This window comes from Rhipicephalus microplus, chromosome X (assembly GCF_043290135.1).
Source record: "Rhipicephalus microplus isolate Deutch F79 chromosome X, USDA_Rmic, whole genome shotgun sequence".
Taxonomy (NCBI): Eukaryota; Metazoa; Arthropoda; class Arachnida; order Ixodida; family Ixodidae; genus Rhipicephalus; species Rhipicephalus microplus.
Window position 1 is genome coordinate 12,957,598 of NC_134710.1, and position 18,056 is coordinate 12,975,653.

Here is an 18,056-nt window from a genome sequence, read left to right on the forward strand (position 1 = left end):
GTAGCCTTTGGATCGGGCGGTGGCTAGCGCCCCCAAGCCGTAATACTTAATGAACTAAAAACTAGATTTATTTTTTCCCTTTAAATAGTGAGGTTGAGGATTCGTACTTTGCAGTGAAGGCTTTAATTTTCACTCGTGCCTTGACTTTAGCCACCAATGAAACAACCTTCTTCTAGTTGATTCTACCCGCTTAAAGTCTATTTTGCCCTCCCTGTCCCTAAACCCCAGTGCTTTGAAAAACTCTGCGCCATCATCCTGAACTATAGGGTGAAGCCCTTTGCAGAACATTATCAAGTGTTCGGCACTTTTCTCTTCCTCTCCACACGCACTGCATACCGTGTCTACCTCTTCGTATTTGGTCCGATATGTCTTGGTTCGCAATACTCTCGTCCTGGCCTCAAACAGCAGAGAACTACCCCGAGTATTATCATAGATCCTTTCCTTGGCAATTTCCTGCTTAAATGTTCGATAGATCTCTAGTGCAGACTTCTTAATCATGCCGATTCTCCACATATCGGTCTCAGCTTCCTTCACCTTCTTTTTAACCGATAATTCTTTTTGGTTTGGCCCCCTGCTGTTTTCTAGGTCTTTGCCCGCCGTGGGCGAGGGCACCGCTAGTGGTTGCTTCCGTCCCTATAGACGTTTTTTTTTCGAGGGCACCGCCATCATGCTAGCGCGTGGCTCTTTTCTGGTCTGGCAACCCATCTGGCACGCGGGAAGCTCGCTGTTAATTTGCATAGAATGTAAGCGTGCGGCTGCAGTTTTGTTGTTCCTGTTTAGTTTCTACGTTCTGAATTTCAACTGAAGTGATGCAGGATCTTTAGTAAATGAGTCTATGTGTCGTTTCGACAAGGTTCAAGTCATTGAGGGTCAATTGTTTTATTATACAGTGCCGCGAACGAGTCCGCCTCTGTCGACGCAGTATATTCACAGCACCGACTTTCTGCTCTAAGAATGCTCAGTATTTTTAGGTCTTTCTTTTCCAGATTGAGCAACAGCGCTTCGAAACCATAGTGAATATCTTCCTTGAGCTGTAGTCATCTGCTTTTCTAACAAGATTTTTTACACCGTGCCGTCGCGTTGGCTACCACTTTCACATGAAGCCATGCGTTGGAGTGAAGTGATTCGTCTTCATTTCATGGCATTGACGATTGCATACTAACTGTTATCTAAATTGTTTCTCAACATCGAAGGAGTGACCGTATCTTGCTCACTCGTTTGTTTTATAGGTGTGCACTTGAATACATCTCTTACATCAAACGACGCTGAAGTGCCTGCGCGTCTCCCTTCTATCTTCTTTTTTTAGTCACAATATTTGAGTGACTATCGGTGCCACAGTACTTTGACTTGCGATAGACGGGGAAATATTGTCATCGTTGGAATAGTTGTAGGCTGCGTACCTTCCATTCATAGCCAATGTTGAGCATTGGTGTTGAAGTCGTTGTGGTTTGTTCACCTGAGAAGAAGTGCTCTGAACATACCAGAGTACCCGCGGAAGGTGGAAAGTTTTTTCTGTTCAAGTTTGCAAGCCGCTGCTCCTCGTTAACAAGAAAACGATGCAACTTGAAGAGTCCACAGTCACAAAAACTCCGCGTCTGGCGATGCACTTGGCATATTTCTTCCGACAGCAGTTTTCTTTTTCTGTAGTTGTTACTGCACCCAAAACAGCGCAGTGGTTCTCTCATGATCAATTCTTGGCCGTGATAGCAGTGAAAAAAAAATCCACTGGTTGGCTTGTTACGCGGCGAATTGATCGATAAACGCCACACATACCAGCATCAACACACACACTCCAAGCCGTCGCCCGCATGTCAGAGAGGAGGAATGCGTTGGTTGCCAGACCACACCGCCTCGCCCGATGCAAAGGTATATATAAATTTTTTGCCGAAGCTTTGTGATAACTAAAAGTATTGAAGGATTCTGACGTAACTTTCATATAAGCCCATGCATAAAGTCGTTGCGGCTCGTTACCGCCGTCGCCATCTACGCACAGAGACAACAACTAACAGCCAACAAATATATATATATTGTATAATGCCATAGCGGAAAGCGGTGGTGGCGTCGTGTGTTCGCCCTACATGCCACGATATACATTTTATTTTATTCTGTCCTTGTACGTGCCGTTATAAATACGTGACGTTATTGGGCGTTATGGCTCGATTATTGCGTGTGCGGGAGACAAGAAAGACAGAGCAAGCAAAATTGTTTTATTAGTCAAACAGTGTACTTGCAATGTATGCCGAAAACTTCGCAGACGAAAGTGTGACGAAACCGTTCATAAGCACGATAGCATAATAGTTCAAAATATTACGTTGCTCAATCGTGGAAAGCCACTGCAGCGAGACAGCACTCTTGAGAATGTCTCTTTGGCAACCGTAGAGTACAGCGTTTCGTTACTTAGCGTCGGTCGCATTCACCGTCACGGAAGGCGAGTGCACGCCGGCAGTGAGCCAGCGAATGCAATGATAGGAGCTGCTATCTACACATTCCTTGAACTAGTTCAGCTCTGAAATGTAACGTTAGCAAACAGCACATAAGTACATAAATAAACAATGGAACGTGCGCACGAATTCACTACGCAAAAATGAGTGACGCCTCGTTGACAGATTTACGGCACTCTACGAACAATTGTGACAATCAACCATGTAGCCATATATGCTAAAATAACCGTATAAGGCAAATAATAGTTAAGCCTGACATACACGAAATTGGGACTATTTGAAACAAACATGACATTGAGTTTTAGTTTTGATTATTTTGCCCCTCCACACCTAGTCGCGCTTTAATCACCAGCGGGCGTTGATACCTGTGGCAATAGGTTTTAGACACTTTTTATTCCTAGTTTCGCGACTCATATAATTTGACCATGGCTGCTCTCGTGACTGTCAAGCTGATCCAGCTCACACGGGCGGTGACGATGTTAGTAGAAGCCCCCCCCCCTCCCACCACTCAAATCTCTATATCACCCTTTGCAGATTAGTCGTGTATTTTTTTGCACTGTGATCCCCGTTGCCGCCGCGTTGATACTTGTTTTGGTGTCAAGTGCTTTGGCGTTTTGGTACTCCTTGTACTACGCATACACTTGGTGTGCCAATAAAGACGCAATGCTGGTACTGCAACGACCCCACTGATGATTGATATGTGGGGTTTAACGTCCCAAAACCACTATATGATTATGAGAGACGCCGTAGTGGAGGGCTCCGGAAATTTAGACCACCTGGGGTTCTTTAACGGCAACGACCCCACTCCCGCAGATGGACGCTATACATGTGTGCCAATAAAGACGCAATGCTGGTACTGCAACGACCCCACTCCCGCAGATGGACGCTATACATGAAGCACTCCGGATGGGAGTACTGCTACCATCTCGGCGATTGTTCTGACTGCACTGAAGCAGCTTATAAAAATGAAGGCGAGAGTGGCTGTAGGGCGTGGCGATGTGCGGTATTCAGAGCGCCGAAAGCTAATACAGCGAAAGCAAAGGTGATACCGACCTTTCGGCTGTCTTGGCAGAAATCATCTAGCAAGTTACACAAGCTCAATAGCTTGTCCCAGCGGGTTCATGAAGTAAGGGCTTCAATCCAGCTAATGTCTCGAACAATAAGTGATGTCCTGAGTTGTCAAATTTCCAAGGAAAACAGAACTGACCAGCTTGAAGCAAAGAAGTATCTACGCTCGAAGAAACTGGAAACCCAAGCGATGTTAAGCAACTCAAACCATCTGAAAACTATCTTGAATGGCGCAACAGGAAACTTGACGTTTAAGTACATAAAATACTAGAAAACCTCATCACAAGGCTAAATGAAAACCAGTGAACTTGTCTGAATTTACTGGTATACTGATGTTGAGAGCGGTACATAGGTTGCCTTCACGGCAAGGCAGAGTACCTGCAAATAATGTTCGATTTTCACAGCTCTCCACGAAACAGGTGGATTGAAAAGTGCGAAGTTTTTACGAAAGATTTGCGCTGAAGTTTCAATCTGTGAAAACGTGTTGCCGCACGACGTCAGAGGATGGGCAAATTCGTTATGATTATCGCCTCGCCTGGAATGCAAACCAGAAAATTCTTGTTCGAAAAAAAAAAAAAGTGAACCTGCGGTTGTCATGCGATGCACGACTGACCTAGGTAAACTGTCCAGCACTTGAATTCAGACAGCCAATATTTCTCTTCTGTGTTGTTTTTCATGAGTCTAACGCATTTCTCGAACCAATTTGCGAAGTCACGGTTTGAATTGCTGCAGTTGTTTACATTTTAACCTTATTATCCAATAGAAGCAGAAGATGAACTTGCGTGTTTTTTTTTTTGGCGGAATGAAATGTTGATTTGGTTTTGTCATGTTTTCGGGAACATGATTTGCTTCAGAAGATATGTATAACTTTCCCGGTTGCAAATCCTTTTAGATGACTCATCGGGATAGACGTGGGGGGACTGTTTCAATGCTAGTTTGAAATTAAACTCGGAGCTTCGTTCTGAACTTTGTTGTGCTAATCAGCGCTAAAACACTGGCGTAGGTAAATGTAGCAATACTACTTGTTTTTTGTATGCTAACGCCCACCATCGTGAAATTATTTGTTGTTTTTATCCCATTTAAATTCTCTGCTAGGATTTTTAATAACATATATCTAGTAGTTCTTGAAGGGGACTTGAACATAAACATGATTACACCGAATAAATTGAAATTAAAACAAGGATAGATCTTATCGTGACAATATAAATCTTGGTCTTCGTGAAAATGTTATAACGTCGCCTGCGCGAGCTACGGCAACGTGTAAAACTGCATTGGACTTGTTCATACCTAACTTCAATGCGTATTCTATAAAACCTGGTGTTTTGGTTGGCGCAATCAATGGCCACTTACCTGCGTTAGTATTCATTGCTACCACGGTTTAAAAGCATAAACAAGTACACCGAGCGTTCTCTTATCAGCTCGTAAATACTAACACCTTGTCTGCATTCCATGCACGTATTGCCAGCGCCGCATAGGATCATATCTATGGAGAAAATGTACAGATGTCACTTATGACACGTTTATGCAATTCACCAAGGAAATGTGCCATGCGTGCTCACCAGGAAAAACTTTAAAGCAGGCAAAAAGATGTCGCAAATCATGGATAGATACGCACTTGCTTAAGTTTATAAATAAGAGGGATTGTACAGTTCATTTAAGTAAACTACATAACCGGAAGCATTAAAATATATAACGAATTCAAAAAGTACGTCACAAACCAATTAGAGGTTGCTAAAAAGCACCATCATTTTAATGCCTTAAACTCACCTGCGCGACACACTGATAAGATTTTGAGGACATTCGCTTCGTTAACTGAGACTGCGCGTGAAAGAACTACGACTGTACTAAAAGAAGGCAATGAATTAACTAAAAGGAGTTGATCTTGCTGATGCGCTTAGTAATCTCTGTTTTTTTTCGTTCCTTAGTCAGGCATATGTAGGCATCGACATCTCGTATATAAAACCACCATAGCCAGTCATTAATATTAAGAGGGGTTACAAAGCAAGAAGTTATTTCTTCATTCGTGCTATTAGGTAATAGCATAGTTGCTGGTGCATTCGGTATTCCAATGCATCATGCATCAGTCACGTCGCAGCACCTATATATATACTGGACACAACAGTCGCTGTTTGAACGATTGCCTGGGAGAGCATGCGTACAATCTCAGGACTTCAACAAGCAGTGCCTCAACAGCGAATTGTTCCTCGTGTGGCTGCACCACGCTCTTCCATGATTGCAAGGTGCTGCCACGATATTGTAACAGTATCGAGAGCGAAATCAACGAAGCCTTTCATATCAAGAAGAAAGAAAACATGTGCGTCTGTGAGCCTTCACTCGCCCTCCTCGAAGAAAAAAAAGATTGTTTTTGAGCTGTTAATTAGCTTGGGACGTTTCGACTCGTCGCATAATCTTGTTGGTTTTCACCCTATGCGCATATTATGGTTGTAGTCTTCTTTTTTTCTTCAGCCATGCACTTTCCGGTGTTATCAGCTGTGGCTTGTCAGCAGCTGATACATGCTGTGGCTTGTCAGCACTTGTGTGGTCATTCTTCCTTCGTGCCGTTTTCGTAGTGTTTCTTTCTGAGTATCATGTACGAACTGGCCTTCAAGACACTTCCTCTTACAGCTACGATAACCATTCCTTTCAGTTGGTGATTTTAATATTCACTGTACACCCTAGGCGAGTGAGAAAACAGAGAACAGAAGGTAAATCGTAAAAGATTTCATCCTATAAACCACACATGTCTTCTACACTCAGGTTCACTATCGTACTTTTCATCTACATCATGAAAGTATAGTTGGCTCAATCTGTCGTTTCGCTGGCCATGCGTTTACTTATTGTGATTCGTTGGTCCTCGACAGCTCCTATGAAAGTGACTACTTGCGTCACAATTACATCAACATTTGCTAGCACAAGATCAAAACCACGCAGCTGCAGGGTTAACAGGCTGATTGGCCTCTTCTCAAAAAGAACGCGTAGCTCGAAAAGGCACTTGCATCCGACATGAGTACGGACAAAATGAATGAGAAACTCACAGCAGTACGAATCACAGTGGCCAAAAAAGCAATACCGCAATCACTGAACAGTGTACCAAACAAGCCAAACCCGTGGTGGACATCAGGATAGGCAAAGAAACAGCGCGTCTTGAAAAGATACCCCACAAACAAGCCTAGGCCAAAGCGCGTCATGTCTGGAGGCAGGCGGGAAAAGTCATGGCAAAAATGTGTTCGCAATTGACAGCCCAGTCACATCAGAAACGCTGTGGGATCGCGTTACTAAGCTCAGGGGTCATTCACCACTTACTATTTCTTTACTCGTAGCATCAGGTAAGCAAACACTGCGAGAACAACCTGACGTACTATATAGGCCAACACTTTTACACTATTTCAAGCTCAGTTAATTACTCTAATCCATCTCTAAAACACGAACAGTTCACAGAATTACAGAGATTCCCTATCACAGGATCATCACTTTAGCCCTGCAATCCTCCCATAACACTTCAGGAATGAAGCGGAGAACCTTATTCAGAAGTGTGGCAGATTGAGCTAGTTGGTATAACATGACGATAATTATAGCGCAAGAGCAGAACGACGACAAAGAGACAAGAAGGACACGAGCGCTCGTGTCCTTCTTGTCTATTTGTCGTCGTTCTTCTGCTCTCGCGCTATACCTATCGTCATTGACCTTGTTCAACCAGAAAACTCCATTTGGCCTGGACTGTATTCATTATTCCACGCTTTCCCACCTCTCACTTGCATCCATTAAAGCTCTGGTGGAATTCAGCAACAAAATATAGGACACAGGCCTTATACCAGCATAATGGAAAGAGCAGTGATAATATCTTCCTTAAAAGAGCACTGACGCATATTTTGCGCCTTGTTTTTTTACAGTTTTTTTGTTTTTTTTAAATAGGTAGGTTATGACCCGCTTATCACAGCTGGAAACCTCGTTTTCCGCGTTGGCTTCTGACACAAAGGTCGCGGGTTTGATTTCAGCCGTAGCGGTGTGACTTCCATGGAAACAAATTGGCAGAGGCCCATGTACTGTGCGATGCCCGTGTACGTCAAAAAAAAAAAAAAACACCAGATGACCAAGATTTCCGCAGCCCTGTACTACGGCGTCTCTCATAATCATACCGTGGTTTTGGGACGTGAAAAACCCCAGATATTATTATTACAGGAAACCTCGTTTGTGCGATGTGCGCGATGGTTATTCGTTTGGAGACATTTTTAGAGCGCCCAGTCGCATTTTCACTTTCAAAGGGCACCGAGCTGACGGGAGCAGTTCCAGGAGAGGGGTAAACGCAGCTAGCCATGAGACCACGAAAAACTGTGTTATGGGCACCGTTCTAATAGCCAAAATACGCAAAGCCACAGACGCGGAGGAATGAATTGCGGGTAGCGCAACAGTGTTGTACGGAACGGTGCTCCAAAGGGCGACGTTGCAGGAACTATAATTCTTTTTGGGAGAAACGGAGGAAGGCCACCGTTTTATTTAGGATCGGTGGAACTGTAATGGTCTATCGTCATTACCTTTAAGAAAAAACTACAGAGGTAACGTTCTTTCTTCTGTACGCATTCCAAGGCACTGAATAGGTGCAAGTAATCGGCACTTCATTGTATAGCAGTGTAGATAGGCTACCTCGTCAGGTGCAAAAAATCACGGCATATCCACGGAGTCAATGATTATGAGTGGGGGCGAAGTGTCCATGCGTCCATGCGTCTGTTCATTCGTGCATGCGTCCGAGAATGCAGATGGCGCGCGGGTAACTCCGACGAGACGCGAGCCAAGGAAGCTGAGTGCAAGCGTCTTCAGCGTGCCCGTCGCTCTGCTTTGTCACCAACGATCCGCCACGTGCGGCGACTATCCAAGAGACTGATAGAGGCACGCCGCCACTGCCGATGGGCGTCAACGGCATAGAACGGTGGTTACACGAGCCAGACAGACTTCGAAGCAACACAGTCTATATAAGGACAAAATCGTGTTAGTCTGAATGCTTATGAGTGCAGCATGCTTGTAATCAGTCGAGCCATTTTTGAAATACTGCTCCACGGTTAAATTCAAGGGTCTGACTTACCAATGTTTGTAGCATGAAAAGCAGCGCGTAGACAAAGGTGAGCACAAGTTTTCGCAAGAAGGCATTTCATTCCCGTTCGATTTCGTGCAAAAGGCGCTTAGTTTCATTTTCATTCTATTCCTCCAAGCGCTATCATCATTCCATTCCGGAGCCGCGGAGATGTGCCATGATTCCGGAGTAGTTCCAGTTCCGGAGTTGCAACTCCGCAACTCTGTAAGTGGCACACGCTTTCTTCATCCTATTTCTCTTTTGCTAGGCACCCAGAACACGTGCACTCACTTGTCCGTCGTTGGATTGAATAACTCTAACAGGCAGCGAAACAAGTAAGGAGAGTGATAGAAAAATATGGAGAAAGAGAAAGAAAAAAAAATCCTTCGTAAAAAAGATCAGATATCACCGACGCGATATTTGAAACTGGTTATCAACAATCTGAAGGCGTGCTTCATAACCTATCTAGTTCTTTTTTTTTCATGGTATTTACTCATCATAGGCATGGCATTTTGAATTGATTCAATGCAGACTGAGAACTGATGCATTTATTCTTCTGGTATGGTGGCCCCACCATGGTGGTCTAATGGCTAAGGTACTCGGCTGCGGACCCACAGGTCGCGGGATTGAATCCCGGCTACATTTTCGATGGAGGCGGAAATGCTGTAGGCCCGTGCGCTCAGATTTGGGGTCACGTTAAAGAACCCCAGGGGGTCGATATATCCGGAGCTCTTCACTACGGCATCTCTCATAATCATGTGGTGGTTTTGGGATGTTAAACCCCACATATCAAGCAATCAATTCTGGTATGGCGGCCCAACGACGAACAAAGCCCCCCTTAATACTTCGGATTCATCTCTACAGCGCATACATGAAGTAACGGCGTTATCAAATCATAAACCAGTACGCGGTACGAAGCACCTCAGTAATGCCATTCTGGTTGACTTTCCTCTCCACCATGGTGGTCGAGTGGTTATGACACTCTATTGCAAACCCGAAGGTCGCGGGACCGAATCCTGGCTGCGGCGGATGCATTTTAGATGGAGGCAAAAATGTTTGAGGCCTGTGTACTTAGATTCACGTGTATGGTAAAGAACCCCAGATGATCGATATTTCCGCAATCCTCCACTATTGCATCTCTTATAACCATATTATGGTTTAGGGACGTGAAACCGCAGATATTATTAGTACATTGCACTTTTCAATTGCTTGTATACACCTCTTAGCTGAGTAAGAATCCTAATGAAGTGTGATTTCGAGGGAGTTATTGCCTCTTCATTACTCTGCAACGTGCATGCACATTGTCAGAGCTAAGCACAACTTTATTATAAATAGTAAAGTAAAGAGGCTCGAAAGGTTAGTTGGTAAAGTGGAAGGAAATTAGGAGGGAAAGGAGAAAGTGAGATCGTATAAAAAGAAAGAGAGAGAAATAGTAGAGAAATGAGAAAGAGAGAGAGCGAGACGGAAATATGTTGGCTTACTACGAACAGGAAGCTTCACTAAGTTGCGTGTGTGTATCCTTAGCATTATTTTCTACTCACACAGAAATATCGAATCAGCACTATTAACGCCTAAGTATTGTCCCTTTCAGTGCCGTTTCCTCTGCAAGAAATTTAATTATGTCGGTACATGAGTGGGTATTTTTTAATATCTACAGCGCAGTATCCTAACTGCACATTTGAAGACCGACTCGAATAGTGCTTCATGTGTTATGTAATACACGAGCACGAAATTCGCTTTAGACATGTCTGTAGTATGACTGATGGTCTTTAAAAAAATTGTCGCTGAGTGTTTAATCAAATTCCGCTTGCCTGATTGATATGTGGGGTTTAACGTCCCAAAACCACCATTTGATTATGAGAGACGCCGTAGTGGAGGGCTCCGGAAATTTTGACCACCTGGGGTTCTTTAACGTGCAACCGAATCTGAGTACACGGGCCTACAACATTTCCGCCTCCATCGGAAATGCAGCCGCCACAGCCGGCATTCGAACCCGCGACCTGCGGGTCAGCAGCCGAGTACCTTAGCCACTATACCACCGTGGCGGGGCGAAATTCCGCTTGCCTACGTGTAACTTACTGTCGCCGATGTGAAGTTAATACATGCATACATTGTGGGGTCTCGAACAGGCGAGTGATCTCCACGTCACGCTCTTGGAGTGAAAGGACACAGTAGACATGGTCGTTACAAACCAATGAACAACACACATTTATTTAACTAATTTCGACGACGATATCGTCTGCTGAATCGATACATCAATCGGTATCAACACACTAGGACATCAGTAAACAACATTACCATACACTCCATGACAAACACAATAACACGACAAACACGCAACAACATGACAAACGCAATAACACACCCAAGGCGGCGTCGCCAACGCTTGACTTACCACGAGGGCCCCCGATGCGCAGCCCACGGTGCCCAGCACCGGGGACCCACGCTAGAAACAACCGTTCGCGGCAACCGCCACGCGCAGAAGAGACTCGCTCATGTCTCCCCCGCCACCAAGGCTTGCTTCCGCCAGGGGTCACTGCCGGCGCTACATACTGTAACAACCGTGATGGTGATAGTGGTGCTCAACGCAAACACAAGGCCATCTATCGCCCGGTAGTTGTAACCCTAAATGCGGCTTTTGGGCGAGACATGTGCACCACGCGGCGCAAACAACTCTACAGGAGGTGTCAGCACCCCCACAACATATAAGTGTAAACTAATTGTTAAGTAGGCCCACTCAGCACCACTATCTTCATTTTCTAACGGCAATACTCGCTACTACGCACTTTTTTGATACTATTTTGTTCCAAAATAAATAGCTGATCGGAATAAACTAACCGGAGCATTTCCCGAACGCTCATGGCCATTTTCGTAAGTACTCAGTTGTTCTTTCATGACTTCCTTTTAGAATAGTATTATGACAACTTTTCAATTCTCCTTTTATTGTTGTTTTATGATCTAACCCTCCATGTTATAACCAAAAAAATTCTGTACAAAGCACTTTGCAGGCTTATTTCATTATAATATTTAGCGTGTATCGAGTGCTGCTATGTTGCTCACTCTGCTCGGACGCTTTGCGCGGAGTATTTTATAAATAAAATTTATTGTATGCATAGCTTGATGTGAGCTCTAAGTTGAATACTTTATTTCGCATGAGGATTATCCGACACTAATCTTTATCAAAAAGTCAAATGTACCCTAATGTGACGACATCTTGCAATTATCAAAACGTAACTGCAACGAGTTCCTGCCGGATTACAGGAACTTGTAACGGGAACTCGTTCCATTATAGGGAAGTAGCGAGGAAAGCGCTTTCTTTCCTGTTTGAGGAGAATGTGTGCGCTCGCAGAAGTAGAGGGGTACTGCAAAAGCAGAGCAACTCTATTACTCCTGCCAGAGTTCCTTAACTCCGTGCGGGAGTAGGGTGCCATGCAACTCCCTCTGTCCTTGAAGGCAGAGTAAAAGAGACTGCGAACACTCTGCTATTCAGGGGGAGACCCAATCTATGTAACTCGTGTTCTAATGAGTCGTGAAGGCGTTCTCACACTCCGTGCTTGCTGACGGAGTACAATTGCTTCTCATGGAAAACAACAATATAATGACCCTGGAACACAGGAGGCAGGTTGCGCATCTAAGATTTCTGTTTTTGCTTAATTCCCAACAATTCAATATTAATCCAGGACTTTATATTCAGCCCCTCTTATCTCGTTCAACTCGAAGCACCCATGAGCACAATCTAACTCCAATTTTTGCACGCACTAATCTTTTTAAGCACTCCTTCTTTCCCCGCACAATCGAGCAGTGGAATAGATTGCCTGTTGATGTGTTTTCGGCGCGTGATGTGTCAGATTTTGAAAAGCGTGTACTTTCTGCAATATTTTAAACATTCACTGTGCCGCTATGTTTCTTTGTGTACTGCTATCTTTTTTTTTCTTTTTTTTCACACTTGCTGGACTGTTTTCAGAATTGTGTACCAATTTACCATGCGGATTGATGCTTTCTATGTAATTAATCCCTGCCCACCTGCTTGGTCTTCGGACTGCAGTATGTCTTAAATAAAAAATAAATAAATAAAATCTAGACCCCTAACACTGCCAAACAGTATAACTCTCCAGCAATATAACCATATATTCCCTCTATAACCATATATTCCCTCTTAGCGTAAATCCATGAAGTATCAGTTTAATGTGTCGATTCATCAAAATAACTTTCAGTAATAATGAAAACATGGATTCTGATAGTAAAAATTTCTTTGCCAAAATACCAACAGCAACACTTTCGAAGCAAGGAACAGCGGCAACTCCCTACGCGTCACCAAAAATTAGTTTACACTACAGACAAACTATCAGTTGAGTAAGGTGAAGGCTCGAAACATCTTTAATATAATACCCCACAAAAACAAAACTTTACCAAGCAGAATTCAAACTCGACGCCTACCTATGACCAGGCGAGTACTATATCACTGTAGTATCACGTCCCGACATGCTCACACACACAAAAAAAACTGGTAAAAAAAAACAAGTCATCCCGCTTTACGGGTTGCAATTTGAAAACAGACGCAACTTTTTTCTAACTGAACCTTGCGCCTTCGCAACATAGAAACTGCTGCCGTCCACGCATGACATACCACTGTGGCATGACATGACGCCAAGTTTTTCAGAATTCACAACATAGGAAAGAAAGTACACAAAATGACTGAGGAGCTGGGGAAAATTATCAGCTGTTACTTCCAAGAGCAGTATCTCACTTTTCCTGCTGGTTGACGTGCACGTAAGTTTTATATGCACTGTAATGTTCGATAGGTGTGCACGTATACTTGATTGAATAAGGTCTATTTTCTTGTGGAAGGGACGATATGTAAGTGCAGCACCCGTATCAGTGTTTACTGATTTGCATCTGTAAACCGATAGTTACAACTCCATAGCAGATTGCTAAAAACCAAATTTAATGGCCAAGAAAGTATCTCACTATGCTACTTCAGTGACGCGTACCAATTGACAAACCTGTGTTCTCATGTATGAGTCAGCGAAGTGCCGGCGAGTGCGCCCAGCGACTTTCGGTGGCGGCCAGTGTGCGCTGGTGGAAAGTGCTTCGCATCGATGCTTGAAGTCGTTGGAATCCCGTATGAATAAACCTAGTGGCTCCAATGACATGTATGAAGGACTCGGCCGATACGCTGGCGTACAGATTGTTGTTGTTGTTGTTGTTGTTGCCCCTTCGCACTGGCACATACCCACTATGGGGGATTGGCCATGAAATCTAGAAGTATCCTAAATGATATATATTAAAAGGTTTATCCTTAATCAAAAAACTAATGATGTAATAGAAAATAATCATTAACTAAAAAGGAATATTAAACTAAACAAATAATTAAAGATTGAATCAAGAAGAGAAAAGGTGAGGTAATACTACAGTGGAAGACAGAAATTTTGAGTAGACCAGACAATCGAGCTTATCTCACCCGGTCACAATCAAATGAATATGCAAATTTCATTCAAAATTAGACAAGTGTCGTCAGAAATATATTTAAGCAGGCATTATTATGACATGCGCTTTGATTCTCGAATGAAATTGCATACAGCATCGAATACGCTCCTGTGGCAATGTCCCAAGCTAAAGGCACCGAAACTTAGAACATTATCTGCAGTTAGATTTAAACCTACTGCTTGAAAAGGAACAATTAAAAGTCTTTTCCTAATTAATGAATAGTTTTTACATGTTATAAAGTAATGCTCTATTGTTTCCGTTTCTTCACAGAATGGACACAGGGGGGATATCGCCAGACCAGCTCTGTGCAAGTAAAAGTTTAATGGAGGGACACGGCATCGAAATTTGGTTAAAATAACTGCTAACTTTTTAGATTGACTCCACTGAGGTTTCCAGGGGTATGTTAGGTGCTGATAGTCCGTATGTTTAGTAATATTTTCCATAATATCCGTATAAATAGCCCATTTTCTATATCTGATCGACACTATGTGTTCCGATTCTGGTAGTACCGAGATCACAGGGCCATCAAGTGTGGCTCGAGATAGTGAATCGGCTATTTCATTCAACCGTATGCCACAGTGTCCCGGGACCCAGACTAACTTCAGGAACTTCACATGAGGTGGAACTAATGTTTGTAATGTCGCTAGAGCTCGTGATTGTTCTGAAGCTGTGAGAGTAGTACACAGCGAAAGAGAATCAGTAATTATCATTGCACTCTCTTCGTTTGAAGGAAGTTTTCGTAGCGCTAAAATAATAGCCAGGAGCTCAGCTTCGAAAACCGGAGTGAAGTCTGGTAGTCTTACCGAGAATGACCAACCGAGGTAATCTGAGACGATTCCTACTGCTGCCTTTTCTTTATTCACAGAAGCGTCTGTGGCTATTATGTTCTTTATTTCCGCATGAGCTATGTAGTCTTCTAACCTGTCATTTAAGTAACTCGAAGATTGAAACTTAGATAGTGGGGGAAAAATTTCATCACATTCTATCGTAATATTGTGATTTAATGCTTTGGTTCCAATTACCGATCTGATATCCACCTTTATGCTTTCAAGTTTCTTTTGTACAAAAATAATCTGGGGAGTACGAAAGCGTGGCCAGTGAGCGAGGAAGAAGGCGTCGGGGTCACTAATAAAGGCATATGCAGACCGTCTCGCTGATAAGCCATAAAATTTCAAGTATGTTTGTACTGTTAAGATACGGAATCGGCAAAGAATAGTTGGTATGCGAGCTTCCTGATATAGTACATTAATAGCGACATACCTGGGGAGTCGCAAACACAACCGTAACGCTTCTCGCTCTAATAGAACTAACGGTTTAATTTTGTACGTAGGGCCACCCGAAAATAATATACACCCAAATTCGAGTATTGGGCGCATGTACATTTTATATATCATTAATAAGGTGTGTCTACGTAACCCATATTTTCTGTTGCTCAACCTTCGCAATAAACCTGAAGCTCGTTGTGCCTTTGCCACGATATAGTCTATGTGAGGGCTCCAGTTAAGTTTCTCGTTATAAATAATGCCCAAATATTTGATAGACTCTACTTGTGGAATCGGTTCCTGATTATAAAGTACTGAAATTTGAATAGAATCTGCTATAGGGAACACCAGGAGCGCACTTTTACTGATGTTTAGAGACAATGAAATTGAATGCAGCCAAATTTCAAGAGAATACATGTACTTTTGCAATTTTTGATGCAAAGAATAAATGTCACTGTCTGCAACGAAAAATGCAATGTCGTCTGCATAAATGTAGACAGTGATATCTCGTTCAATGGGAATTGAGCTCATCAACACATTGAATAACAGCGGAGATAGGACCGCCCCTTGAGGTACTCCACGTTGCTGTTTGAATTTAGATGAGTGACATCCATCCTTTGCACAATAAAATTCTCTCGATTTTAGAAACTCTGCTACCCAATCAACAATATATCGCGGAAAGTCACATTCGTGTAAAGAATTCAATAAAATTGAGTGCTCAACGCTATCATAAGCTTTAGCTATGTCTAGTGTTACTAGTACCGCGTATTGTCGTCTTTTTCGGGCAAGCTGTATTCGGCTCTCTAAGTCGGCATGAGCACACCAAATTGAGCATTCGCTACGAAAACCTATTTGAAATGGTTTCAATATTAGCTTGTCAGCCATCCAAACTTTTAATCTATTATTGAGAACTCTCTCTATAATTTTGATCAGGTGAGATGTTAGAGAGATTGGTCTGATGTTGTCAATGTTAAAACCTGACCCTTGTTTTTTTAATATGGGAATCACTCTAGCTATTTTCCAGTCATGTGGTATCCAGGCATTGCTTAAGGAATAGTTTATAAGGTTGAGGACGTCGCCGGGTGATATCTGGAATAAAATTTTAATCATAGGAACTGTTATACCGTCAGGACCAGGAGCCGAAGAGGGTAAGTTTCTAATTACGCTTGACATTTCGGACAATGTCACTTTTTCGTAGTCAGTCTTTATAGAGGACTTTTGCCAGTTGATTGTCAAAGTCGACGAAAATCTGTTAGCTAAACCTCTTCCGATTGCCTCTAACGAATTAGTCATTTCTTCCGTCGATAACCTGTCATAATCAGAGTTAGCTAGAGACGGCAGAATTTTGCGCGATCTCATATATCGGAATAACGCTTTCTTATTTCTAGGTTTGGAAAGAAAGTCGAAATGTTTTTTGTCATAGTCTTCTTTAGCTTTAGCCACGGTGCGCTTAAATGTAGCAGCAATAAACTTGTAATCTGCCCAATTTTTGGGGGACTGATTATGAATTAGCTGCTTCCAAGCCGCTTGTCGTCGTCTATGATCACGAGAGCACTCAGAATTCCACCACTGACTACAAGGCTTTCTCGTATCAGACTCAATAGAAAATTCTGCTTTTTTGAACGTTCTTTTAATTACCGCACTTAATTTCATGGCTTTATTTTCATCGTTGTCTTCAGTGGTGGTAGTCAAAGCAACTTCTAGGTCATTTTTAAATTTGGAATAATTGATAAAGGTTCGAGCTTGGGAGTAAGATGGAATAATGGGGCAAGAAATTTCAAACAGTACTGGTAAGTGGTCACTGTTGGTGGCGCAGTCTAGAGTAGTCCAAGATACGCTAGAAATACCCGAGCTTATAAAACTCAAATCTAAGGCAGAGCGGGATCGGTCTCGGATAAATGTGGGAGTTCTAGCGTTGAGGCATGATAAATTATGGTCTATAGACCAGTCCCACAAGCGTTGTCCACATTGATCAGTCCTAAAACCCCAACTAGTGTGGTGAGAATTAAAATCTCCAACCAAAATTTTTTTTTTTTGTGCACCACGAATTAACAGCCATGTCTAAACATCGCGTGTCTTGTACACCCAGAGGAAAGTAAAGATTTACCAGAGAGAAGGGAGAGCATCCAGGCAAGGTGATGTCTAAAGCGAAAATTTCACATTCGGGGGATATACTTTTGTACGAAGTTTTGATCTTTGAACTAATTTTATTATTGACAAAGAACGCTAAACCTCCACCTTTGGATGGGCGATCCAGGCGAAAAGACCGGAAATTAGGTAGGTAAAACGAATTATGTGCTGACAGCCACGTTTCTTGCAGTGCAATAATGTCTGGATTGAATTTACAAGATAAATACAATAAATCTGTACTAGCTGAATGAATAGATCGGCAGTTCCAATGAAGAATTTTGATAGAACCTATCATTTTGACAGAATTGTTTCGGCAACTACCTTATCTAAAATGCTGTCTTTAAGAAAATCGCTCTTCGATAGGTTCTCCTTCTGGTATTTTTTGTTTTTTGAATGTTTTGAAGAGCCAGTATTTTTGGAGACAGGGGATCGAGTGCGCTTTAGTGATTTGATGTCCATGTCCATATCATCATAATCCTGACCATCCTCTAGTATGTCTTCACCTATCCTCTGGTTGTCTGTACAAGAGGGCCCTGCAGCCTGTACCCCTGAAGGAGATGACTCTGCGTCTGCTTCACTTGGTGGGAGAGTTACGTTGTCTTG